At 45.4% G+C, this 26,177-nt stretch overlaps 1 protein-coding gene across 4 annotated transcripts in view; it reads right to left on the bottom strand.

The window, feature by feature from the left end:
- The window catches only part of GRIN2C (glutamate ionotropic receptor NMDA type subunit 2C), an 853,359-nt gene that overhangs the window by 695,256 nt on the left and 131,926 nt on the right, over positions 1 to 26,177 (bottom strand). The gene's annotated exons all lie outside the window — the stretch shown is intronic.

The following is a 26,177-nucleotide window of genomic DNA, read 5'->3' as shown; positions in this document are numbered from 1 at the left end:
TCAGCCTTTCAAGACTACAATGGTAGTTGGCTTTTCTACACCACAGAAGATCGGATGACACAGTAACTTCAAACATAAGCTCCACCTGAGTTTAAGGTATGTCTAAACGCACTACTTTGGTGGACAATCACCGCAGGCATGGTTATGCATCCACACACTTTAGAATGCAGCTATGACTATCTCAAATTCGGTCCAGCTGGTCACATAACGGTCTTGCACTGAAATACCATACTTGCCTCAACACCTCTGGCATTAGAATACGGTTCATGAGAAGAGAGTTCAAAATGCTGCTGTTTGTTTAACTGCATCTTTGAAAGTTTATGTACACATTTCCTGTAACCTCCTGTATTTACTTGCCTGATTCTGTACCAAACTAGGCTTCCGCTCATTGTAACCACGAGCCAAGCCTAAAATTCTGTAACTAAGACATATTCTTGCAACTGCACCTTGATACCCTTGGGCTGTAGTGCGCTTTACAAATTCAAAGAAATAAAAAAATAAAAATAGAGATGTGCTGTTTGATGGTTATAATCATATGTGTAATTATTTTGCTATAGATTTACAGTGAAGATCATTCTTTTTAAATATTCTCAGGAACCATAATGCACACATAAAATATTCACATATCGTTAAAATACTTATAGAACACACCATCCAATGATTTAACTCATGGAAATGTGACCTTGCAACATGAGTAACTATCTAAAATGTGTTTTTAGCTCCCCAGAAAATGTCATGAAGCAGAGATTCAGGAAGATGATGGATTATTAAATAACATGCCTGTATAGAAAACCTCAGGTTGATAGCTGTTATAATTATTGAACCAAGTAGGAAAACCCCTCATTTAAACCTGCAACATTGTGCCGAGACGAGCGATGTTTCAATAAATCAGGCATGATGAGCGGATCCCAAATATATCCATATTGTTATGCTTAACTGTAAAGCAACACTATTTGTCATGTTAGAGTTTTTAATGGCAAAATTGAAATGTGTAAATAGGTGAATTTAAGTGGGTGGCCGTATCCCTCCCAAAATGCGACCTTACCAACTGAAGAGACCAATCCAAAGAGAAGGGGCTAGGCTTGAATAAGGGGATGGAAGGTAGTTGTCCAATCAGCACTAATGACCAATGAGCTGGAATGTCATAATTTAGACATTTTTGTGGATGTGGTTAAAATTCATAAGATGACGCACGATGAAAATCAGGGAGACTGCCTGAAACTACCTGGATTGGAGCTGCTGATAAGATTGATGGAAGGGACAGATGCTGGGAAATATGACAAAGGAGAGGAAAAATAGAGAGGTTGAGCCTGGATTATATCCATGACCGATCGTGGATTCTGATGGCTCCTGTCCAGTACCTGTTAGATGACCTGAGCGTTGGTGTCCTTTTTGATGAGCTCAAATCCAGAGATATTTATGTAGGTAAACTTGTCCATCCACACCAAGCTTGGTGAGGATCTGTTTTGTTTGAATAGTTTTCCCATTATTGACTGGGTAGGCACACAAAGTGGATGCTTAGTATTTTTTTTTAAAAACAATAATGTAATTCATTCTCACACAGCCATATTGTAGGGGGTGATTTTGTTGAAATTTGAAATTAATAACACCACTCCCAGTGTGGATAAAAATACTGTAAAGTAATCGGGTACTCCCATTTATTTTTGCCAACCCAAAAATTCCCTAAATTGAGGGGTGCATTAAAAACAAGATTCTGTAAAGAAGCCCCTCAACACTCACACCAGAAAAAAATAAAACCCACTAAGGAAAAAGGCCCAGCACGCCTCTTGCAAGGAAAGCAAAGTTTTATTTCTACAAAAATAGAAATATAACAGCAAAGGACTCTTGCCATGGAACGTTATGGCAAAATCCATACAAACAACACTTTATGAAGGCATACAGCATCAACAGTAATGTGAGTTACATAATGTGCACACCTTAGTGGCTGGTTGGTCAAGACCCTATACATAGGCTACCTGCTCCATTAGGGATGTCAATCCATTGGTCCCAGCCCTGTTTGTCCATCTTCTTCCAATTGGCCACCTCCTTGCTCATCAACAGGCATAAAGCTGTAACTTATTGGTTATTATATGGAAAAAAAACAATACTGGCTCCATCTCTAACTCGATCTGTGCCTGGTACTGCAGATATGGGCTAAGAGGATACTTCAAGGCCATTGCTTCTAACAAACTACAGTTTGATTTGAGACACGTAGGTGCCTAACCAAAGTTCCCCACCCTCGTTTTAGCTATGTTGTTTTATCCCTCTGGGCACCTCAGAGCACAAATCACACTACCTATGGTGAAGGCAACTGATCCCTGTTTTCAGATCTTTTCTGATCGATTCAGGGTTTTAACAGTTTTATGGTTGGTGGTCTAGGACTGACTGGTATCTTGAAATGCTGGGGGTCTTAAGGCTGGGGCTGGGGCTTTTGCGTGCTATTACTTAGAGTTGGGACAGGAAGGGTAGTGGGCTCATGCCCTCCTTCTCGTGGGATTGTTTTTCACAGTGAGCTCTCAACCCCCTCCTGGCCTTGCAGGGCACATTCCTTCTGGGATACGAGGTAGTGGCAACATGAGACAATGAAGGCTCTATGAATCTCTGCAGCTTTGGCCTTTCTCACAGGTGCCCAAGCTACAACTTATTACCGCCTGCACACACTGTATTTTTATGTGTGTGGTTAGGGCCTGCGGCCCTGGCTTCTGTGCAAGACTAGGCCTCATTTCCAACATGGCTACTACTGTCTAAATTGTCATCTGATTCCCCATGTATACTAGGGCAAAACAGTGTACCTCCTTCCCACACTATGGCCTCTAGCGACACCACCCTCCCCCCTGTAACCTCCCTTACCCCCTACTACACATTCAGAGGCCTCTGTTTCATTCAAAAGTGCTTGGAGGCCGGGGATGATCATTTCTCCCCCCCCTTTCATTAATACTCCATTAACAAACTCCCATGCAAGCCCCCCATCCTTCTCACCCTTCTTTCCCTTTCTAATCTTTCAGCTTCCAAATATGGAGGTGACCCTTCCTTGGGTTACCCATGCTTTAGATAAAGGCTGTAAACTTTCTCTCACCTGTGCATGTTGCGCAGGGGTACATGCCATATATATATATATATATATATATATATATATATATATATATATATATATATATATATATATATCCTCCATCCCCTGCTAAATCAGATTGGGGTTATTTTACCATGGCAGCAAGTTCTGCTCACTCTACCCAGTGTTCAGTGTAGTTCTCGAGGTTAGGTGGGGGAACTGTGCTGGTGCCTAAGGGGTGAAGACATTGCTCTGTTGCAACCATGCATGGTTTATTTGGATCATCAGCCTGAACTGTGCTATTTTTTGTACCACAAGGTGCCTCCTGTACCCCAATTGAAACCATCATCATTGTGCTGCTAGGCATTGCTTTAGCACAACATCGAAGTCTCAGCTGGCAGGTGCAGATTATTACCAATATGAACACAACCACAGGAACCAACATCTTCATGATCACCTCCATCCAGGATAGTGCCTAAGAAAAAAATTAATCAAAGCAATCAGTCTCTTGTATGCCCGCTTCTGTTTGCAAATGAGTGTTGAGAACATGAAAGATAAGGGACCCGTTTTCCACGTCATTAGGCGGTGCATAGGTACAGCATGAATCACCAACTTTTTTGTAGACCTCTTCCTCCATGGCAGTGCGGAGGTCCAGCATGTACCTAGTCTGCAGCGCCATCAGCCTTATTGTGTGTATTTCCAACTTGATTGCATTGAGACCTTGCTCTGTGTCATTGGCCATCTGGATCGCTTCCCACTGCACGATCTGGATCCACTTGGAATTTGCGGTAATCTTCACCCCCGGTAGCAGTAGCAATGCAAAAAAATGTCTTCTTTGCTGTATAGCCGATACTGATCTGGGATTTCTTTCAGTGATTGTGAGGAATCTTGCAATGGATAATTCGATTTTTTTCCTCCTCTGCAATTTGATTTTTCCTTCTATGGCAGGGTGTGAAAGCTATGTTTCTGTGGTGGCACTTTAGTGGGGGCGCTGGACCTCGGTGTAGTTGTTGAGTACAACAAAGCCAGTGAGCACGTGCCCCTCAATGATGGCGGGAGATACATAAATGTCTGCTGGCCACACACCCAATTGTTATCCATAATGACAGCTGTCCTTTTTTTGTGATCTGGAATGTATAATGTTTTGTTGGACCTACCATTGAACCCCATGGGGATGCTCCCTTCATTATAAAAGCACAGTTCGTATTCTTCCTGCTTTTGCCCTTTGACTGGTTTTTACATTGCCTCAATCCATTTGAGTTTTGCCACTTGCTCATTTCAGTATCTGCCGCACACACTGTTCACTTTATCTATCACTTCATCTGAGAACCCTACTAGTCCTCCTGCCATGCAGCTCATTGTTGTTTCTTTCCATCTGTTCGCCACAAACTTGATAGCTTACAGTTTTAGATATTGCCTTTGCCAGCACTGCACAACTGATCTTCATTCCTGGACCACTGGTGCCCCGGAAGTTGATGTGTCACATTGGTGGCAAGCCGACGGATCAGCTGGAGCCTTGTGCACAGGATAGTACCCAACGATAAAAGTACTGTTGCAGGCAACATTTAGTGACTGCTAGGTTTTAGTAATAGTCATGGATCTGATGGACTGTAAAAGGGAGGTCCAAGGATGCCCTGCGCGTCTTATGTCAAGAGAGGGATCTTCCACATAGCATTAAGGTTAATAAACCTAAGTTGCTGGCCAGCCTCCAAGTTTGGGTAGAAGCGAGGGCGGTTGGGGAGAAGACCCCAGGGGAGGGGCTAGGCACCATGTACCCGAACACACAAGACCTTCCGGAGGGGGATCATGACGAGGACGACCGCATGAGCAGTGTTTTTCACCAATCTTCCCTGCCGGGAGGCAATTCGTCCTCATAAGCAGTGTTTTTTGCCAATCATCCCACCAGGAGGCAAGCGTGGTAGTGTCATTGAGAACAGGGAGTAGTGAAGCATCCTGCATGTCCCAGGCCTCAACACAGTCTCTAAGTGGCCCAGTAATTGTTCCGGCTGTAAATGAGGTAGCGGCTAGGAATCTCCTGCTCGAGAAGAGGAGACTAGCGCTATCGGAACAGAAACAGCATGACAAGGACCAATAGAGCGGGACAGGGCCGCTATAGAGCTGTGCAAGCTGACACTTGTATGGAAGAAACAGGCCAACAGATCCACCTCTAGCGAAAGCAGCAGTAGAAGCTCAAACCAGAGTGCCCGGGATAAGCCCCGCGGCAGATCCCCAAAGACTTAGTGCAGGCTTATGAACTGGAGAAGGATATTTTTGAATGGTTTGAAGCGCTCAAGCTTGCTTTCCAGCTACAGGAGGTGGATTAGGAACTATCGGGTGCAGCCCTGGTGAGTCTCTTACCAACACTAGGGACTGATACAATTCTTCAGTTAACTGAGAGGAAAGGCCTGTTTATGAGAGCATGAAGGCAGCCCTCCTCAGGAAGTTTTGTAAAATTCCAGAACAGTATCTCAAGAGCTTCAGAAAGCTCGGAAAAGAAAAGTGGGCAGACATTTCAAGCATTCACATGCTTGTCATTGAAATATCTGAGCGGTTGGGTGACTGGTAACAAAGTTGACACATTTAAAGTTATGTACAATTTGATTGCGTGTGAGCATGTATTGAAAAATTGTGAGGTTGACCTGCACCAGCATCTTGTGGACAAGAATATCACAGATCCTAGGGAGCTTGCAAAGGCTGCCAACAGGTTTGTGAGTACTCGAGTCCAGAAAAAGTCTCAGGCGAGCACACACAAACTGGAAGAGACGACAGCGGACAAAAATGGAAACAAGGATGGGAAGGACAAAGGTCCAACCCAATCCTATTCGAAGTCAGCTCCCCAAAAGAACAAAGGTAAATCCCAAAACTCTAGTTCAGCTGCGCACACCAAAAAGAAGAGCAGAGGTACCCCTAACACCAGGACACCTACATTCTCACCACCCAAAGGTTGTTTTGTGTGTAAGGAGCTGGACCATAGGAAAGGGGATCCTGCTTGCAAGGGATTACCCAAGCAAGCCAGAGTGAATGTTGGACTTGTGGAAGATGCCATCATTAGTGTGGGTCTCTTGGAGGGGGACTTTCCACTAGGCCAGGGAGTGGCTGAATGTGGATTGGTTACACCGAGTGGGAGGGATACCTGGTCTCCAGAAGAGACCCCAGTTTCCAATAATACTCAACTCTATCTAGAACATGTGTATATCAATGGACACAAAACTCCTGTGGTCTGAGACACCGCGGCTAGCGTCACTACTCTCACCTGGCAGTGGGTACAGCCAGGCCAGTATATTGATGGGCCTAATTTGTGCATCAGTCGGTTTGACGGAAGGTCCAAGTACCCCTTCGCGATAGTAGAGTTCAGCTGGAGAGGTGAAACGCCCCGTGCCATGTAGCGTTGAAAGGTTCCAGCTCTATCCCATGTCTATTGGGTAATGATCTTCCTGATTCAGAAATAGTTGCAGCGGCTACCCAATCAAGAGCCAAATAGATCGCCAGATTGAAGACTCTGAGCCTTCAGCCTGGAGTGCTTCCAGAGGGCTAGTTGGAAGGGCCGGCACGGGCGGAAGCCCCTAGTTCATTTCCAAAGACTGCTGAGTCGCCTACTCCAGCGGGAGAGGGTCTAGTAGCCACTGAGGACACTACTTTGGTAGCAGAGGTCTCAGTGACTTCAGAGTTGCCTGGCACAGTACAGGAACCTGAGGTGGAGGACCAGGTGGGCGCAGATCTGAAGGGCCTGCCCAAAATGGATGAGTTTGCATCTGTTGGGGGCCCAGGTCAGACGGACTTCTTCAGAGTCCAGAAAGGAGAGTCCCACTCCGGTGAGACTGCGGAAGCAGGCAGAGGAGCAGGCTAAGAGCAAGGACCCTGGAATGTTCAAAGTGCACTGGGAGGATGGAATCCTGAACAGTGAGCCAAAAGATTCTGCACTTAGCGCCTATGAATATATTGTAGAGTCCCCTGCATTTTTAAAGACTTGGGTCCTGTTGATTTTGTTAACATTTGAAGTCCTGCAAAATTGCTCACTGTCACTGCCTCAAGACTGCCTGTGTGAAACCACAATAAAAATCAAATAAAACAAACAAAAACAGCAGTTAACTTCAGTTTGCAAAATACAATCACTATATTTTTGCATTGCCTTCCACAGACAGATGGTATTTCCAAACCAAAGTTTCCAAAATACCTTTTCCAAACAATATTTCTACCAATTACATCTGCTCAAGTGCCGAATTGGAAACTGGTCTCATATCCTAGCTTTGCCACTTAACCAAGTGTGTATTCCCCGGCAAACCCTTTGATCTCACTTCGTGCCTGATTTACAAAATACTCCCAATGGGATTGCGCCAATGAGAAAGGCTTTGGTAAATGAGGCCCTATGTCTTATCTGTCAAAATTAGAAGTCTCTACAAGGTATTCGACTGCAGGTTCAAAGTGTACTGGGGGGATGGAATCCTTTACGGTGAGCCAAAAGTTTCTGAGGGCAAGGGCACCAGAAGGTTGGTGATTCCCCAATGCCACAGAAAGTTCCTTTTGGATTTGGCTCACCAAATTCCTTTAGCAGGTTACTTGGAAGTGACTAAGACATCAGATTGGTTGTCTGCACACTTTTACTGGCCGCAGTTTGGCGTAAAGGTTACAGAATTTGTCCGGTCCTCCCCGACTTGTCAAGCTTCTGTCAAATCAGATGGTGCCGCAAAGGCCCCCTCAATTCCACAACCCGTGGTTGGGGGGCCTTTCAAGAGAATAGGCAAGGATATTGAGGGTACTTTGCATCTTCAAACCAGTTCAGGGAACAGTGGTGGTAGTGGACCATGCCACAGGATACCCTGAGGCTGTCCCTCCGAGGAGCATCAAAATCCCTCGGTTGCGAAGGCTCTTATTGGGATATTCTCCTGTATTGGATTCCCCAAGGAAGTCGTTTCTGACAGGGGATGAAACTTCATATCAGCATATATGAAGGCCATGTGGGAAGAGTGTGGAGTCAGCTATAGGTTCTCTGCATCCTTCCATCCACAAACAAATGGGTTTGTTGAGTGGTTCAACAAGACCCTGAAAGGCATGATAGGTGGCTTGGAAGAGCACCTGAGGAGAAAATGGGATATTCTCCTGCCATGTGTTCTGTTCGCCTACAGGAATCAACCACAGAACGGAGTAGGGTTTAGCCCCTTTGAGCTTCTGTTTGGACACCCTGTATGAGGTCCCCTCAGTCTAGTGAAAGAGGGATAGGAAAGCAAATCCTCATCCCCTACACAAGATGTGATGGACTATGTACTTAGCCTTCGGTCTAGAATGGCAGAGTACTTAGAACAGTCGACAAAGAACATAAAGGCCAGTCAGGAGCCGATGAAGCACTGGCACGACCAGAAGGCCACAGTGACATTCTACTCTCCATGCCAGTGGGTGTGGATTATGGAGCCTGTCAAACCCAGTGCCCTTCAGAACAAGTGGTCTGGGTCTTGCGGTGTGCTAGAAAAAGTCTGTCAGGTGAATTATCTCATTGACGCGAAAGGACCTAAACAGATCTGCATGGTTTTTCAGGTCAACCGGCTAAAACCCTATTATAGCCGGAATTACTTGTTCATGGCATTAGTGACTGACAGAGAGACTGAGAAGGAGATCGATCCCCTCCCAGACCTCCTGCACACTGAAGCCACAGATGGGTCAGTTGAAGGTGTAGTCCTTGCAACAGACCTTTCAGAAAAGCAACTGACAGACTGTCGCTGTTTACTGGGACCTTTTGCCGGTCTGTTTTCTCTGACTCCCGGTCACACAGATTGGTGCAACCATGATGTGGACACTGGAGACAGTAAGCCAGTGAAGAGTAGGATTCACCGGATGTCTGATAATGTCAGGGACACCATCAAGGAGGAAGTTTCCAAGATGTTGTTCCTAGGAGTGATAGAGCCATCCCACAGCCCCTATAGGTATGATCTCAAAGCGCTGGTAGGTTGAACGCCCTCGGGAACCGCGGTTCAGTCAGTAGAGAGAGAGAGAGAGAGAGAGAGTGGTATGCTGCGTGGGCGCACCGGATATGTGTGCAGCTGGTGTGGTTGTTGCATGAAAGCTGATTCTTAGCGGTAGGTGTGGTGCTGAGGAAATCAGTTGGATGTGTTCAGTCTGGAGGGTGGACACCCACACTGATTTCTGGCTGCGTTAGGCCTGAAGAGATGCTTAAGCTAGCCGGAATGTGCTCAGCTAGCTGTGTTTTATTAGGATGATGTGGAGTTCATGGGGACATCCTAATTATGAGAACAGCTAGACTGAATGTGTCATAGTACAGCTGTGTTCTAATTGAATGATGGTGTATAGGGGAGAGTAAGCGTAGTAGTTTGATATGGTGGTTATCAGTAAAGCGTCTGTGATCAAGCACGAGAGAAGGACAGGGGGCGTACATTTAGGCACAATTTCTAAGTGCATCAATACCACAGTTACGCTATTAGACACATTTTCTAGATTCAACTTTAGCACCGTGACGCTATTAGGCACACTTTCTAGATTCAACTTTACCACAGTGACTATACTACAGAGACGCTATTAGGCACATTTTCTAAATTCAACTATACCACAGTTACGCTATTAGTCAAATTATTTAGATTAAACTTTAGCACAGTGAGGCTATTAGGCACATTTTTAGATTCAACTTTAGCACAGTGACGCTATTAGACTTTCTAGGTTCAACTACACCACAGTTACGCTGTTAGGCATACTTTCTAAGTTCAAACTTTGGCACAGTTACGCTATTAGGCACACTTTCTAGATTCAACTTTAGCATCGGCATCATCGCAAGGAATCCGGTGCAGGCCTTGTAATACTTGCCATGCGGGGTCTAAGTCCCCTAACACCTGCAACCATATTAGACAAGACAGGGTAAATGGTCGGGGAAAAGATCTCCCTCACTCTCTTACATGGTTAACAAATAAATAAAGTGCAGTGACCGGGGAGGTCGGCTGAGCGCAAAGGTGAAGGGGGCCGCGTATAACTGTTGGCGTCCTCGGTGCGTAACTATGGTAAAACACTCAAGGTTATTGTGATGTGACAACTTGTTGGGGCAAGTACTGTGTGGAAGAGGAGTGGGCGTAGAGTGATGGGGTGCAGGCTAGTGGGGGTACTGGGACGAGGGCAGACTTGTGGGTCTGCCTTAATGTAGGCAGCAGGGGCGCAGGTTAGTGGGGGTACTGGGACGAGGGTGGTCTTGTGGTGCTGCCCTAATGTAGGCCGCTGGGGCTCAGGTTAGTGGGCGTACTGGGAAGAGGGAGCACTTGTGGGTGCTGCCGTAATGTTGACAGCTGGGGCACAGGTTAGTGCGGGCACTGGGACAAGAAATTTGGTCGCAGGAGAGGAGTGGATGTAATGTTGATTGTTGGTGAGTAATACTTTTTTCCCATGGGTCCGTAGCAAAGGTTATTCGATAGCGCTATGTTCTGTTTGTCATGATGGTGTGTTGTGGGCTGTGCAGGCACTACTCGTTTTTCATTGCGCTGCATGTTTCTGTACGCATTTCATTCCATGAATCAGCTCCCAGCGCCGCACATTTGGTTTGCGCAGTGTTCCTGCTCGCCATAACTACTTTTGTGCAGACATAGTACTTTTTTCATAAATGAGGCCCTTAAAGGCTTGAAAGTATATTCTCTAAACCCACAGGCCTTTTTTGCCTTATGCGGAATTGCATACTGGAATTTCCAGTCTTCCGTTCCCAGTGGGGTGGGGGGGTTGGAGGTGTAATTCCATGGCTGTACACTTTTTGCCTACCATATTTTTTTAAGGATTTATACATTTGTGTAAGCACTGAAGTATGGTTTGTGTACTTTTCGAGTCATCTTCATAAGGGCACAAGTCGAGGATACATTTGGATGGACTGCGTCCGCCCACTTTTTTCAGAAGGCACACGCAACTCCCCACTATGGGCCTCATTACGACCCAGGCGGTAAGGGGTTTACGGCGCCGTAAACAGCGCCGACCCTTACCGCCTGAGTACGAGGTCCCTTAGCGCCATGGCGAATTTAACACCTGCTTTTAGCAGGTGTTAAAATCCATGGCGCTAAGGGACCATGGAGTTAATTACGCCACCGTAATTTACGGTGGCGTAATTAATGCCTTCCCCACTCCCATTATGCCCTATGGGGCAAAAATGGGAATGGGGAAGGGTAAATGGGGATTGGGGACTTACCGCCCCGCCAAGATCCGAATGAGGCGGTAAGTCCGCCAACCACCATGGCGTAAACATAGTTTACGCCATGGTGGTAAAGTCACGGCCCAGGCGGTAACTTACCGCCTGGGTCGTGATGAGACCCTATGTGTTTTTGAGGCTGCATTAAAAAAAGGTTTGCTTGCTCAAGTCTTCTTCCCAGTGCAGATGCTTACACACAAGACCACATAAAAGTGTTATCAAAGCACATGCTCGTATTGGGATTTTGTTTTCCAGGGGACATTTCCCTATAAATGGCTGGGTTTAAAGGATGGCCACCTTTAATATATTGCCAGCGCAGTTATTGGAAAATGTCTCGTTATTTTTCCTGTGAGGATTAATTTAGTTTCAAAGACCTATTGTCATTTGTCTTGACCACTTACATCCCCAGGTCGAAACACCACATTTCACATCACAGTTTGCAGCAGGAATAGGAAAACAGCCATATGATTTACAGGAAGGTCTAAACAAATAACATCTCAGCAACCGTCTCCTAAATGCTGAGGAGAGGTCTTTACAGCATTCTGCTGGATCGCATGCTACTCCCGCGCACACTAAAAAGCTGTGGCCTGCCCGCCACCTCCAATCAATGTTCAGATGGTCCTTTGATGAGGCTCCCTTACATTCTTAAATGAGCAGTACTTGCTAATTTTGCAAGATGCATAATAACACATCACCAACCCTGAGCCCAGCAGGAGAGGAGACAGAAATTCTGCCACTCAGAGTGATTTAGAGGAGCATGGCACTCAAGCTGTTTTTATTTTTGGTCACCCCATGCAAATACGTTGCAGAATCTTCATTAAGGCAAAATGACACTCCTGTCCCCATTGTGCAAGGAGAAAGGGTGCAACTGCACCCTCTGCACCCAAGTATACCCTATGCATATGTTATTGAGTCCCCTGCTTTTTTAAGGACTTGCGTCCTGTTGATTTTGTTAACATTTGGAGTCCTGCAAAATTGCTGACTGTCACTGCTTTAAGACCGCCTGTGTGAAACCGCAATAAAAATCAAATAAAAAGTGAACCTTCTGCAAAACAGCAATTAACTTCAGTTTGCAAAACACAATCACTACATTTTTGCAATGCCTTCCACAGCGAGATGGTATTTCCAAAGCAAAGTTTCAAAAATACCTTTTACAATCAATATTTCTATCAATTACACCTGGGAAGAGATGTGCACACGTGCCTCAATTGGAGACTGTTCTCAAATCGCAGCTTTGCCACTTAACCAAAGTGTGTACTCCTGGGCAAATACTTTGATCTCACTTCGTGCCTAATTTACAAAATGCTCCCCAATGGGATTTCACCAATGAAAAAGGCTTTGGTAAATGAGGCCCTATATCTTATCTGTCAAAATTAGAAGCCTCCACAAGGTATTCGACTCACATCACCTGCTACTTCAAAAAAAGCCTCACTCCTGAATATTGCAATACAGGTAAATATTAATAGTGACAATTCATATGCTGGACCTCGACAATTCATATGCACTCCTTTCTCATGGCAGCGTGTTGTCAGTGTAACTTCCCATGATACCTTTCCGTATTAAAGACATCATTTGCTGTATCACTGATGTCACTATTTATGCAAATAAGAGGGCCCCACGCGTCATTGGCCGCCCAGGACCCCTCAAATGCTGGGGCTAGCCCTTTATACAAGACCACTTTAACTTACCATACCCCACCTGCAGCCAGCCCGAGGTGTGTGCCAACAGTAAATACTTTGGGGAAACTAATATGTGCTTTCATGGTTCGTACCATAACAGGCCATATTCTGGAAACACCCCAGTGTGCCATGATGCTGTGTGTGGCAGCAGAAAATACTCTGCCGGCTCCCTGCCTGCTCAGATGGTGTGTGCCTGGTAATGTGAATGCAGTACATTCATATACTCTCAAAAAATGATAGATATTAACATCATATGGCCAGATACTCACTTTCCTGCTAGGTACTCACACACATTGGCAGCCATTGCCATCCGCTGCAGGAAACACACGCACTTTACTAGGTATTTCGATAATTTGCCCAAATATGTGGCTCATATGAACGGTATTGCCACCAGTTGCCAGCTGTTGGCATTATATGCCTCATTAGCAACACATATGCAAGTATTCTCGTCATATGCAAGGTTTTGCGATCATATGCCCATGTAGTCACTCTGTTTGGTAGATACAGAACTGTTATAGTTCACCTAATCACTTACATGTATGCATTGTGATGAGCATGAGGTGGCGTTATCACAGAGGCCAAGTGCCACCACCCATTAGGTTATGCTAGGATCTGAGGCGGTATACAGGGCATTCATCCGGATGACAGAGACAGGGGCTGTCGGAGCGCCTGTCCCACTAGAATATTACCCAGGTTGACATATGCAATGTTGGTTAGACCCGCTGGGAATTAATGTACTCTTTACGTACTACCCAGATAATACGAAGGTGAGCAAGTCACCTACTATGCCTAAAGAGTTGTTTGTCTCTGCGGAGACGCACAGGTATGGAAGCGGTTTAACAGTGGAGTGCTGCACAAGGGATGGCTGCTTGGCATCGCTTGCCATGTGCCTATTGAGTTCAAAATGACTGACAAACTTTATGAAAGCTCGGTTCAGGATACACTGCAGCCCAGCAATCCTACATCTTTCAGATTGGTCTCAGGGCTAACAAAAGACAGTAAACCCCAACATCTTTGATATGAATCTGTGTCAACCTGAAGCCAGCTCCCGCCTCTTCTTAGTATCAATGAAAGTGAGCTGTCATGTCTGGTAGATATGTTTACAGTAGGCAACCTCCACAGAGGGACACCATTCAGAGGGTAGGTGTATGTAATTTGATAGAGACAGAAAGGTTGATCTCTGCACATCTTCAAGGGAAACCTGCTGCTTTAATCAGGAACACAGAAAGCTCAATTAACCAGAGAGACCCTTTGGCCCACAACAGACAGGAAGATGGGTGGGACTTAGTAGTACATGTTTTCACTCCTTTACCTTTCCTGTTGCAAAGCACTGTGGTTATGACCTCACGCATACAGAAGATTGCTAGTGGAGACACGGGATTGGTTCATTAAGGTAGGCTTAGCCTACACCTATCACTGGGTCCCATTTGGCTTTAAAAGAGGGTCAAGCCCCTCGTTTGGCAAATTATTTGAAGACTTTGCAAGGAGTAACAAGAAGAAATCATTTGGACCCTGGCTGAAGGTACAGTCTGCCTTACAGATTTTGCCAGTGAGGGAAAGCCAGGATTTCCAAGAGGGATGCAAGATCCCTCCCCTAAACATATCCCAGGGAACAGAGGGAGATAATGAATCCAGAGGGCCCTCCAGCATCTCCAGAACTGGTACCCAGCCAGCATACCCTGCTGGGCTTGGCAAGCAAGCTTCCTAGGTGGGAAGCGCCCAAGTCTCTCTGAACCAAACTAAGGACAAGGCCATTGCCTGCAACACTCTCCTCAGCTTTGGGCCCTCCGCCTTAAAGGATGACACGGGCCCAGTGAAGATGCTAGGACAAGTGCATCGACAAGCATCAACCAGTATCTGCCTTAAAGAACATTTTAGAGCCAGGTGAGCCCCTCGAGCTGGAACTGACTGCTCCACTGACAGTTGTCATGCTGCAGTCGATAACATCGTCTGAGGCACCTCGACCAGTGCTTCAGACCCGCTAACCAGCACTTAGACGATTCCTGAACCCGAGCCACTGTGTAGGCCAGCCTGCAACCATCCATCTAGCCTTGCATGCCAAACTGCCTGCCGTACCTGCAGCTGTCTCCCATCTTGCATTCTGTTGCAGAAGCTACAAAGCGCCCTGAAATTGACTCGACCCCGTCGAGCACCGAGAACTTCTACAAGCACATGGTACATTGTGGTTCTGTCCCCCCGGTCCTTCTCGGAAGGCTCCTATTGACATTTTGACCCATTCCTCCCTTTGTTCTGAAACCACGTATCCTTGAACTATTGCGAATAATTACTTTACCAACAAACCTCCTGTCAGTAGACAGAGTGCATCCCCTTTCCTTCTTGAAACAGTCTCTCCTATGCATTCCTTTTCAGTGTGGGTTATATTTTGTAGCATGCTAGAACTGTCTGTGTGATAATAATAAAGTAGATATTTTTATACAACCATGACAGCACAGTCTATTTTCTCACTTCGTAATAATTGTATTTTCGCTGCGTTGCAACAAACCAACAATCCACAACCTTGCGGAGATAAGCCTGCCGTTCCATCCACATTACAAAATTGGACAAGGAGGTTTATAATTTGATTGTTTTTCCAATATGTTCATATCCCTTCTGCTGTACTAGAGTTGTGGGGCTGATTCATAGTTTAGAAACCGATATTCATCTCTGGACCACTGGTGCCCCGGAAGTTGATTAGTCACATTGGTGGCAGGGAGGGATCTAGTTGGAGACTTGCACATAGCTTAGTCACCAAACAATAAATTTATTGTTGCAGGCAAAGCTTAGACACTGCTAGGCAGTTGTTATAATCATGGATCTTGACATAGAGACTGCAAAAGTTATGACCAAGTATGTTCTGCGTGTCCTATGTCAAGAGAGGGGACTTCCCCACAGCACCAAGGTTAATATACCTGAGTTGCTGACCAACTTCCAAGCTTGTGCAGATGTGAGGGTGGTTGGGGAGAAGACCCCAGGGGACAGGCTAGGCCCTGTGTACCTGAATGAAACGACCTTACGGAGGGGGAAGTGGAAGATGACGAGGACTGCATGAGCAGCATTTCTCGCCAACCATCACACTGGGGGTCAAGCATGGTTTCTCAACACTCTAGAGTGTCAGTGATGTCGGTGGCTAGTGCAGCATCCCGCAGGTCACAGGCCTCAGAACAGTCTAAGTGGCCCAGCACTTGTTCCGGCTGTTAATGAGGTAGCGGCTAGAAAGCTCCTGTTTGAGGAGAGGAGAGAAGCAGAGGAACAGAAACAGCATGACAAGGTTGGCATAGAGCTGCACAAGATGTGCTTGAAGAGAAGGAGGCTAACAGATCCACCTCTAGCAAAAGCAGCAGTAGTGGCTCAAACCAGAGTGCCTGGGATAAGTCTGCCATTCCATCCATGTTACCAAAATTGGACAAGGCGGTTTATCATCTCCTTGCATTTCCAATTTGTTCGGATCTCCTCTGGTGTACTAGAGGTGTGGGGCTGAATAATTGTTTAGAAACCAATATTCATCCCTGGACCTCTAGTGCCCCAGAAGTTGATTTGTTACACCAGCGCTCTTTCTTCAGCTTCTTCAGGATGCTCTACCACTTTCTCTCCTACACATCTTTGACTTCTACCTCTCCTTGTAACTTCAGCTCCTCCTTAGGATTCCCTCCTGCTTTCTCCTTCCAGCTCCAAGCAATTCTCTCCTTCTCATCTTTTTCAATCTCATCCTGGCTTATCTATCCACCACTCTCCATCTGATGCCTCATAAACTCTTCTTAAGGCTTCTGTCAACCTCCTTCTCACCACTTTGGTTGTCTGCTTCACCCTCCCACCCCCGGATGACCCTCTCCTCTTCTTCACTCCATCCACCAACCACCCTCTCAACACCTTGATCGGCTGCCTACTCCTCACTCCCTCTGTTGGCCTCTGCATCCTCACTCTTTACACTTCCTCCCCCTTACTCCTGATACCAAAATCCTTCACATCTCGCTGCTCAGCTTCTATCTCCTCTCTTTACCCCAGGCGTTTTTCCTCTAGCCTTCTTCCTCACTATCTCACCTCTCTATATCCTCTTTCTCTTGTTAGCGTTCTGCCTCCACATTACTCTTCCTTTCAGTGTTACCCTTGCCACCAGCTCCTACTCCCTACCTTTGGGCCTCTCTTGCCAACATCAAATGGACACTACACAACTAAGCCAATCAGTGCGTTTGCAGGGTCTCTGTTCCTCCCGCTGTGCTGCATACCTCTTGACCAAGAGCACATGGGAGGGCCAATGAGTTGGTGTGTGTGATTCTGCTTGGCGGTGATGCATGCTGATGTTTTAATTGAAGCATGACCGCCAGTGCCCACAGAGTACACGTCTATGTGTATGTCGTGCAGTGAGCATAGCAAAATGTGTGCAGATTAGCCCCACACATTTTCCAGAGGTTGATCTACCATCATTCAATTTCATATAAAATGTCATAGAAGCCCAGGTGAGTGCACACCCACCGTGCAGATGGTCGAATTCCTCACAGCTGGATGTGGATGTCAGAGAGGATCCCATATGAACAAAACTGTTGTGACCTAATGAGGAGGTAGATTAGCAGAGACTCTCTGGGGACATTGTAGAGCAGGATGTCATCCTCTGGGGACGGTGCATTTACTGTGACTTGCAGAACCTCGACTGCCAATGCATGCTGGCCTAGAAGTACCTGGGACAAATAATGTGTCATCAACATCGGGACCCAGACGACCAGGAACAGAAGGATCAAGGAGACAAGGAAGAAGTGTAGGGGACACTCAAACCCCTGGGACTGTGAGCGACAGTAAACAAATTGCTACCCTGGGAAGGGAGCCTTGGTTGTGAGTTGTTGACCCAAAGACATTCGAGTCTCGGAAGAAGCCATCCTGTTGCAGCTTGATGAACACTGTTTGATGTTGGTTTTCCGTCATTTCCTTGTCCTTATACTGAAAATATTCCGAATGATACTTACCCTACTTAAATGATACCGTGGAGTATTTTTATCCACACCACAGCGCCACACTGCACCCCTTTGCCAATGGGAAAAGAAAACTGTCAAAAATTGAGGAAATAACCCTGTGCGCGCCAGATGTGCAAAATTGTGCATGGTGCATAAAACCACCAAAAGAGCTGCACACCCTGCCACACACACAGGCAAGGTTAGTGTAAAAACAGGAATCACTGCTGTCATCTGTCATCTGTCACTGTCACTTGAAACAAGGCCACAGCAGGGCTAAAATACAAAAATGCCCTTAAATGCAGTTTCCTAATCAATGGCAACCTTCAAAGTGCTGTTTTGGCGCTAAATTCTGTCATTTTCCCAGTGAATTATTGAAAGGAAAGTATGCTGAAATCATGGAAATCATGGATTCTCCAGGCACTCAGAGGAATCCATGCCTCACTGACTGAAAGCTACATCAGAAAATGGTTGTCAAACCCAGTTTAAATGTATTTTCTATGTATAGTCCACTATTTCAAGCATGTTGGTGAAGGGCTAATTCTTTTAAAATGTTTAAATTCTTTATAAACGGTGCTTATATCTTATATGGGAAATGAAAAAAACATTAATGTCAAATGGACCAGTCTGGGACCAATCCACTATGTAATTCTGATCTGATAGCCTGGCCTGGGAAAACTGACATCTCTGCTTGACACTTCCTTGAGAACAGGAACGCTAATGGCTGTTAATAGTCCCCGCATAATGAAAACAAAGAAAGCCTCAGACATTTGTCTCCTAGCTGACCCAGGGACAAAGAAAGGCTTGGACGCCCATCTTCCCAAAGGAGGGGCCGGATGTGGAGGAGGTTTCTCAGTGAACTTCAAAGGACTGGCAATTTGCTCACTTTGAAAGTAAGAAAAAAAAATCCTGGACTGGATTTTGAATTGAAATTACTTGTTTTGCCTGTGAACATTATGACATTTAACATGACAGCCAAAATAAGCGGACAAGTGAAAAATACAAACTTATAAATCTGAACTCATGCTAGACAGTTGAAGATGTGGTAGGAGTTCATACTACATAAGGAACCAAAGATACACTAAAACACTGATTGTAGCAAAACTATTAATGTTGCAAGCTTAAAATTGTATGTACATGATCCCCCGATCAGCGCCCAGAGATGTATCAAATTAGAAATGATTAATCCAAAGTGTTATGGGTAAAATTGATAAAAATCCATAGAATGACCAATACAGCTCTCACAAAGATGGAAAGTGAATGTAAATGTAGATAATCGAGTATAAAGTATATGTGTACAATTTTATGAGGGTACATACATAATGGTAGAAATGCACATTTGTGCAAAAGTATGTTTTGAGTAAAAATCCAGGTGGGAGTTCCTAAACCCTGTCATAAGATGACAGCTCTGTTTAGACTTCCAACCAGGACAAAGCACACACCAGTAGCCACTCTCTGACATGGGGGTGTGTTTTGAAGTTCTGCCCACACCATAAACTGGGGGTTGGCATTTGTAATGTATAAATATAGAAGTTTCACTACACAAACAGACACTGATTCCAGAACACACTGCTTCCAGAACCCATCCAGATGTCCGGGCAACACCTTATTCCAGAACTTTTCAACTTGTAGCTGACTCCAGAGTCCTTGAAAGATCCAGATTTCTTTGCAGAATCCAGACTCTAGCATTGCAAAATTATTGCTAGTCTGACCTAATTGCAAACATCTCAAACTTGAAGGGATTTAATTCTGATTCAGCTTGGCTTGCTACCACTAAGGCTGACCTGCTGAAAACTTGCATCCTGCTATCTACCGTGTCCAGTAACCAGAAGGGGCCCTTCCAAATCCAGGCTGAGGTACAGTCCAATTGACCAGAACCGCCTTGCTGATCCAATCCCTCTAGAGATGCCCTGCTGCCGGTAGACAGATCCAATTAATTAACCAGATCTGACGGTCCAGTTTAATAACTCCTTCTGTAAGTATTAACAGGAATAACAGTGACCCTTAGTATATCTGCATTGTATTATCCCTATCTCAACCCATCCCATCTTTAATTCATAACTCCAGTATTGTTAGAATTCTTCTTGCGCTGATTGTCTCACCGGTGTTTCAAAACCATAACTTCATAGTGATTCTGAATAACTAAAGTAAATCCTAGGAAGAAATAGAGTATCCACAACAGGACGGGTTACGCTGATCACGTGACTGTAAAATCCATCTGTGGCATTCTCTTTTTCATAGTCATAATATAGTATAATCAAACTCATCTGTCATTTTCAAAAGTGCATTTCTGTTTTCATTTTTGCGCATATTTTGCAAAAACGCCTCTCACTAAAACCTCTATAACTCCTTCAGTTTTAAAGATAGAAATGAAATTTCAACTCTCACTGATACCTAACATCCTTAGCTGCATCCACAACTAAAAACCGCATCAGTGTATTTGACCTGTTTTTTTTTCAATATTGCATGGTAAATGTTTGCCGCGAATTTGCAAACTTTCCAAGTTTACATGAGTCAATTCCCCATTTCAAAGTGATTTTTCCATCCAATCCTAATCTCAAGTGTGTATTGTTGTTTATATTATAGCTTGTGTATGTTAGGACCTGATAAGTGTTGCTTTTCTTAGAATTTCTATCCATTTAAGCATTTTTGCACCCTTTTGCAGTATTTCACAAAGCCATTTTCACCTGTCATTTTCAAAGTGTCATTTGCCAAAATAAGGTTTTCTCTCTTGTTTGGGAGGGAGGATTGCCTATAACTCTAGACATTGTATTTAATTCCTGAAAACCTGCTGATTACTCACATTGGTGTAGGACTGCTCCTTTGTATTTAAACAAAACTTTGCAGGAGAACATTAACCTAAACGCTATCTGTGTGCAAAACAAACTGTTATTTTTAGTTTATTGTAAGTTTTCCATTTTGCCTCCTTGTAAGTGAATTCAATTGCTTTGCTTATCTTTCTGAATTGTACAATTACCCTTTGGGTGATCACAGCCCCGTATATATATATATTAAACCTATGTGTGATTGAATATTAAATAAATAAATAATTCTTTACCTTTACAAACTAGCCTGATTCCTGGTTCAGTGTGACCTGGGGGGTATTTTGAGAGGGTGTGATATGAATGGAATCACATTCAGAATATTTAACTTATAAACACAAATAAAATAAGGGTTTCATTTACGCACTACATGCTAGGCGAGACTTGGGTGTGTGCCTGATTGAAATCCCTTACAATACCTCCACATCCACCAATTGGTGATTCTGCCCCAGCTTTGTGACAATGGGCCTCATTATAAATGTGGCGGTCACGGTATGAACGGTGCCGGTAAGGCACCGGCACCGTTCATACCGGACTGCCTCATTACGAGTTCTGCTTGCGGGTTCCTGACAGCCCGCCAGGTCTTACCTGGCGTGCTGTGCGACACCCGCGAACAGAACTCGTAATGCTGCCGGTACCGTTATTAACGGTGCCGGGGCAGCCATGCTCCCCACCCCCATTCTGCCCTATGGGGCAGAATGGGGATCGGGAGCTTGGCATTACCGCCACCCGCGAATGGGCAAATACCGGCCCATTCATCTCGTAATGGGCCGGTTATTGCCTAATCGCGGGAGGCAGTGCCGGTAGCGAGCATGGCGGTAGCCGTTCCTGCCATGCAGGCACGGCGACAACCATGCTCGTAATGAGGCCCAATAAGTAATTGTTGGACTAAAGCATAAATGCAGCTGGGAAGCAACTAGTCACTGTACATAGGGGACACACCAAGGTTTTACAGATAAGGTACAAGTGTAACACAACTTAGAGACTGTAATGGTCCACCTGTACAGTTAGTTAAAACACAAGAGTATGTATTGCAGTGTTTGCCTTTAAAACTGCCTATGAAACGATGGCTTTTTAGCCAATTTCTTTATAAATTGTGTAGTAAAATAAGTGAAGGGGCACCATTTATACGAAATGTTCTCAGTAAAGAGGTGTTGGAGGGTGGGTATAGTATGGGAATTCTTACTTGTTAATTACAAAAAATAGCTTGTGTTACCTCAAAGTTCACCAGTCGTCAGTGTTTCAACCCACTAGCTGTCTCACGTATCTCTGTAGTAATGGTGGGGTCTACTCAAAGAAAACAAGACAATAGTCTGCTTTCTGGTTTCATTGGAAGACAGCGGGCCCCATTACAAAAGTGGCGATCCAGATACAAGGGTGCCGGTAAGCCTACCGGCACCTTTGTTTCCAAACCGCCACACTACGGGTCTGCCTGCCAGGCCGCAGCACGCGGCAGGTCTGACCCTGCCGGGGGCAGCTGCCCCGGCCGGCAGAGTTGCCGTGGAAGCACCAGCACCATCAGCAATGATGCCAGTGCTTCAGAGTCCCCATTCCCATGGAGTCCTGTTGGACTCCATGGGAATGGTGACGTACAAGACCTGCCGCCTGACTTCCTGCTCGGCAGTAACCCACTGTTGCAACCGGCAGGCTGCCGCCGACCTGCAACACCGGATCCACCGCCTGGCTTCCGGCTGCCACCGGGAAATTACAAGTACGGGCGGAGCGGGAAGTCAGGTGGCAGATCGTGTAAGTCCCAATTCCCATAGAGTCCCATAGGACTACATGGAAAGGGGGACTTGGATGCACCGTCATTGATGGTACCAGTGCTTCCATGGAAACTCTGCCGGCCGGGGCTGCTGCGCCCGACAGGATCAGAGCTGCCGGGCGCAGTGACCCGTCAGGCAGACTCGTAGTGTGGCGGTCCGGAAACAAGGGTGCCGTTAAGTTTACCGGCACCCTTGTTTCCAGAACGCCACACTTTAATGAGGCCCAGTATTTCTTAGGTATTCACACAACTTGCAAGTTACAGGTTAGAAACCTGCTAAGACTACCTAGTGGATAAATGCACCTACTGCTGAGACCTTTGCGTAACCTGAAAGTCACACAACCATTTCCTCATGAGGTACAGGTTTTTTTTTTTGCTTGGTATGTTTGGCCTATTATCTCCTCAGGAAGATATCCATGTTCCCATGTGGGCGGGTTTTAAAGTGAGAGGCATCGTCTTCGTGGACGATATCATTCTAATGGACTATACACCAGCCAGCCTCCAGCGCCAGGTGAATGGCCTCAATAATTATTTGAAAGAAAACTCACTACAAATAAATCCAACAAAATCTTACGTAATGGTAAGCTCGACTAAAAAGAAGAAGAAGAAATATACGTGGGATTTGAAAAACATTCCAATCAAAAAAGTCGACTCTATCAGGTACCTTGGATATGATCTATCAATAAAAAAGCAGAGTGAAATTGACAGAGCTCGAATTGATAACAAGATCACTTCCTGTCTGACGTTGTTGAAAAGGGTAAAAGGCAAACTATGCGCATATTCTATGATGCACTTAACAGGCTTTTACAAAGTGTGAGCTTCTTCTATAGTGCTGTACGGGTTTGAGCTTATGTCTCAAATAGGACGTTTTTTGACATACTCAAAGGGAAAATCTTAAAACAAGTACTCAGACTCCCAGTTTCGGTACCAATCAGCGCAATAAGACTTGAACTGGGTCTCACATCTTGGTGAGAGCCCAGTACATTATTAGCAGCCCCTCTATGATGCACAATCTGGAAAACTCTGATCAGAATTCTCTAGGGCTCTACTAAAACATGCTAATAAACCAGAACACCAACCTGTACTTAAGAAAATTGAAAAATAGAGGTGATCATTTGATTTAAATGATTGACCTAGAGGGCACTGAATCCGAAATAGCTGTGAAAAACAAAATAAAAAGGTGGGATAGGTCTTTGCATATGTTGGATTTCTCCAACATAAAACTCTATAAGGGAAAAGCACTAATGTACCCACCGTTCCCTCACTTAAGACCATACCTAGTAAAATTTCCCCGTTCCCACTACCGAGAATGGTACCTGAAATTCAGGCTAAATTGCCTACCCACATTGGAGGTGGTCGGCCCAAGGCTAGGTGTAACGCGGGAGTTACGAAAGTGTAGAATGTGTGACTAATTAACTTGAGTCTTTGTTTCATCTGGTATTGGAGTGCCCTGCATTTTTGAACCATAGAATACATTATTTTGAACGGTTTATTTCTTCATCATCCACAGTCCTGATTTTTGATTAATGACGTCTTCCCAACTATCATTGTTGATAGCCTTAATTAAGATGCTATTTGAAATCTTTGCAGCAATTGGAAAAGTTCATGAAATATGTATCTTGGACTTAGCAATGGTAATGTAATTGTATTGCTCAAGTAGTAGATAGCAAAGAATGTATATGACATTACCTTAGGCAGGTGCTTGCTATGTGTAACTTTATTTTTAGCAATCTCAGGCTATTAGAACGTGTTTTTAGTTATTTTTTTAAGGTAGATTTATATTGAGAATATTCAAATTTTGAGTGTAAAAATGTTGATTTGTTTTTGTGTAAATGTACAATTTGTATAGAAACACACACAAAAACACACACAAAAAGATATATCCTATTAGAGTCCCAACGTAAATTAACGATACATTCTAAACCTATTGCTTCACTTGCGGACCTCCATTTTTCCCATGTCGTTTGTGAGCAGAGAGACAGCATAGACAGCAGATGGTTTATTAGGCCATTGGGGACAAATCGATGATAACCTCTGCATTCTTAAGTAAATTCAAAAATGGTGGTGGGCATGCAGGCACTTGGAGTGGTACACTGTGTGATCACTCGTGACCCCAGTCGTGATCCCCTTTTTAATTCTGTCCTTCAGGCCAGCCTCCGCCCCTGTGTCAGAGTGAAAGATTGTTAATGTGTGACGCCGGGACGGTGCGGTAGAGGCATGCATACAGTCCCGACGTGTGGCTGTCCACACAGCCGGTACTCCAGCTTCACCCTTCCTCCTTCATCAGTATTGGTACTTGTGCCCCGAGAGAGCCGTGCAGGAATGCCTGTCTGGGCCCAGGCGGACCCAGCAATGCCCGGCTGGCCTCGCGAGTCACGCATGTTTCCGCGTAGATCGAAGCCTGGACCTGGGGCACGAGCACAAGCCGGGAAGCAGAAGGCGGGCAGCCGGGGACGCCGACCGGGATCTGGAGAAATGATGGGGAATTAAGCACAAGAGGGGCCGGCAGCAGATCTTACCATTACAAACTTCCAAGAAGAGGGGGCGCGCGGGAAGAGAAGGTGGCACGAACAGTGCATGCTAATCGGGTTCGCTGATATCCCACTTAGAAGAATTATCCCATTACTGCGTTATAAAAGGCACGGAAGGACCTCAAAGGGAAGGGCAAATAACTCATTACAGGCCCAGCGAGTCCGCCACATGTAAGTGGGCCTAGAGCCGAACGAGTTCAGGCGATATAGAGCCCACGGACGACCATCGGCGAGGGCCAGTCACGGAACAGTGGCCGACATTATCGCTTGCACGAGAGGACTCTCGGGCTAGTATGAGTACGTGGCCAGGACTTCTCGAGCAGACTCACAGTATCATATTACTACACCGGACTGGCAGGTAATCTAAGGCGTGCATTGCTAGATTCGAAGAAAGTGAGGGAGGGAAGAAAGGGAGTGAAGGAAGAAAGAGAGTGAGGGAAGAAAGAAAGGGAGTAAGGGAGAGAGGGAAGAAAGGTAAAGAGGGGCGAAAGGAAGAAAGGGAGGGATAGAAGAAAGGAAGAAAGGCAGTGAGGGAAGAAAGGAAGGAAGGAAGAAAGGGAAGAAAGGTAAGGAGGGAATACAAGAAGAAGGGAGGGATGGAAGAAAGGAAGAAAGGCAGTGAGGGAAGGGAGGGAGGGGAGAAAGGAAGGAAGGAAGGAAGAAAGGGAAGAAAGGTAAGGAGGGAATAAAGGAAGAAAGGAGGGATGGAAGAAAGGAAGAAAGGCAGTGAAGGAAAAAAGTAAGAAAGGGAGGGAAGAACGGGAGGGAGGGACGGAAGCTGGGAAGGAAGGGGGAGGAAAGAAAGAAGGTAGGGAAAACATGAAGAAAGTGAGGGAGGGAAGGAAGGAAGAAAGGCAGTGAGGGAAAAAAGTAAGAAAGGAGGGATGGAAGAAAGGAATAAAGGTATGAGGGAAGAAAGGAAGGAAGGAAGAAAGGGAAGAAAGGCAGTGAGGGAAAAAAAGTAAGAAACGGAGGGAGGGAAGAAAGGAAGAACGGGAGGGAGGGACGGAAGCTGGGAAGGAAGGGGGAGGAAAGAAAGAAGGGAGGAAAGACAGGAAGAACGCGAGGGAAGGAAGGAAGGGAATGAGGTCCGGAGGGAGGGAGACAGCAAGGAAGTAATTAGGCAAGGAATGAAATAAGGAATTAAGAAAGGAAAGAGGATGGGAAGAAATGAGGAAGAAGAAAGGAGGAAGGGAGGGAGCGGGACACCGGCCTCCGTGGAGAGTTGTG

The sequence above is a fragment of the Ambystoma mexicanum genome, chromosome 3q (assembly GCF_040938575.1).
Source record: "Ambystoma mexicanum isolate Mex_15411 chromosome 3q, UKY_AmexF1_1, whole genome shotgun sequence".
Lineage (NCBI taxonomy): Eukaryota > Metazoa > Chordata > Amphibia > Caudata > Ambystomatidae > Ambystoma > Ambystoma mexicanum.
The sequence above is the reverse complement of the archived record's forward strand: the minus strand, read 5'-3'. Positions and strand labels throughout refer to the sequence as shown.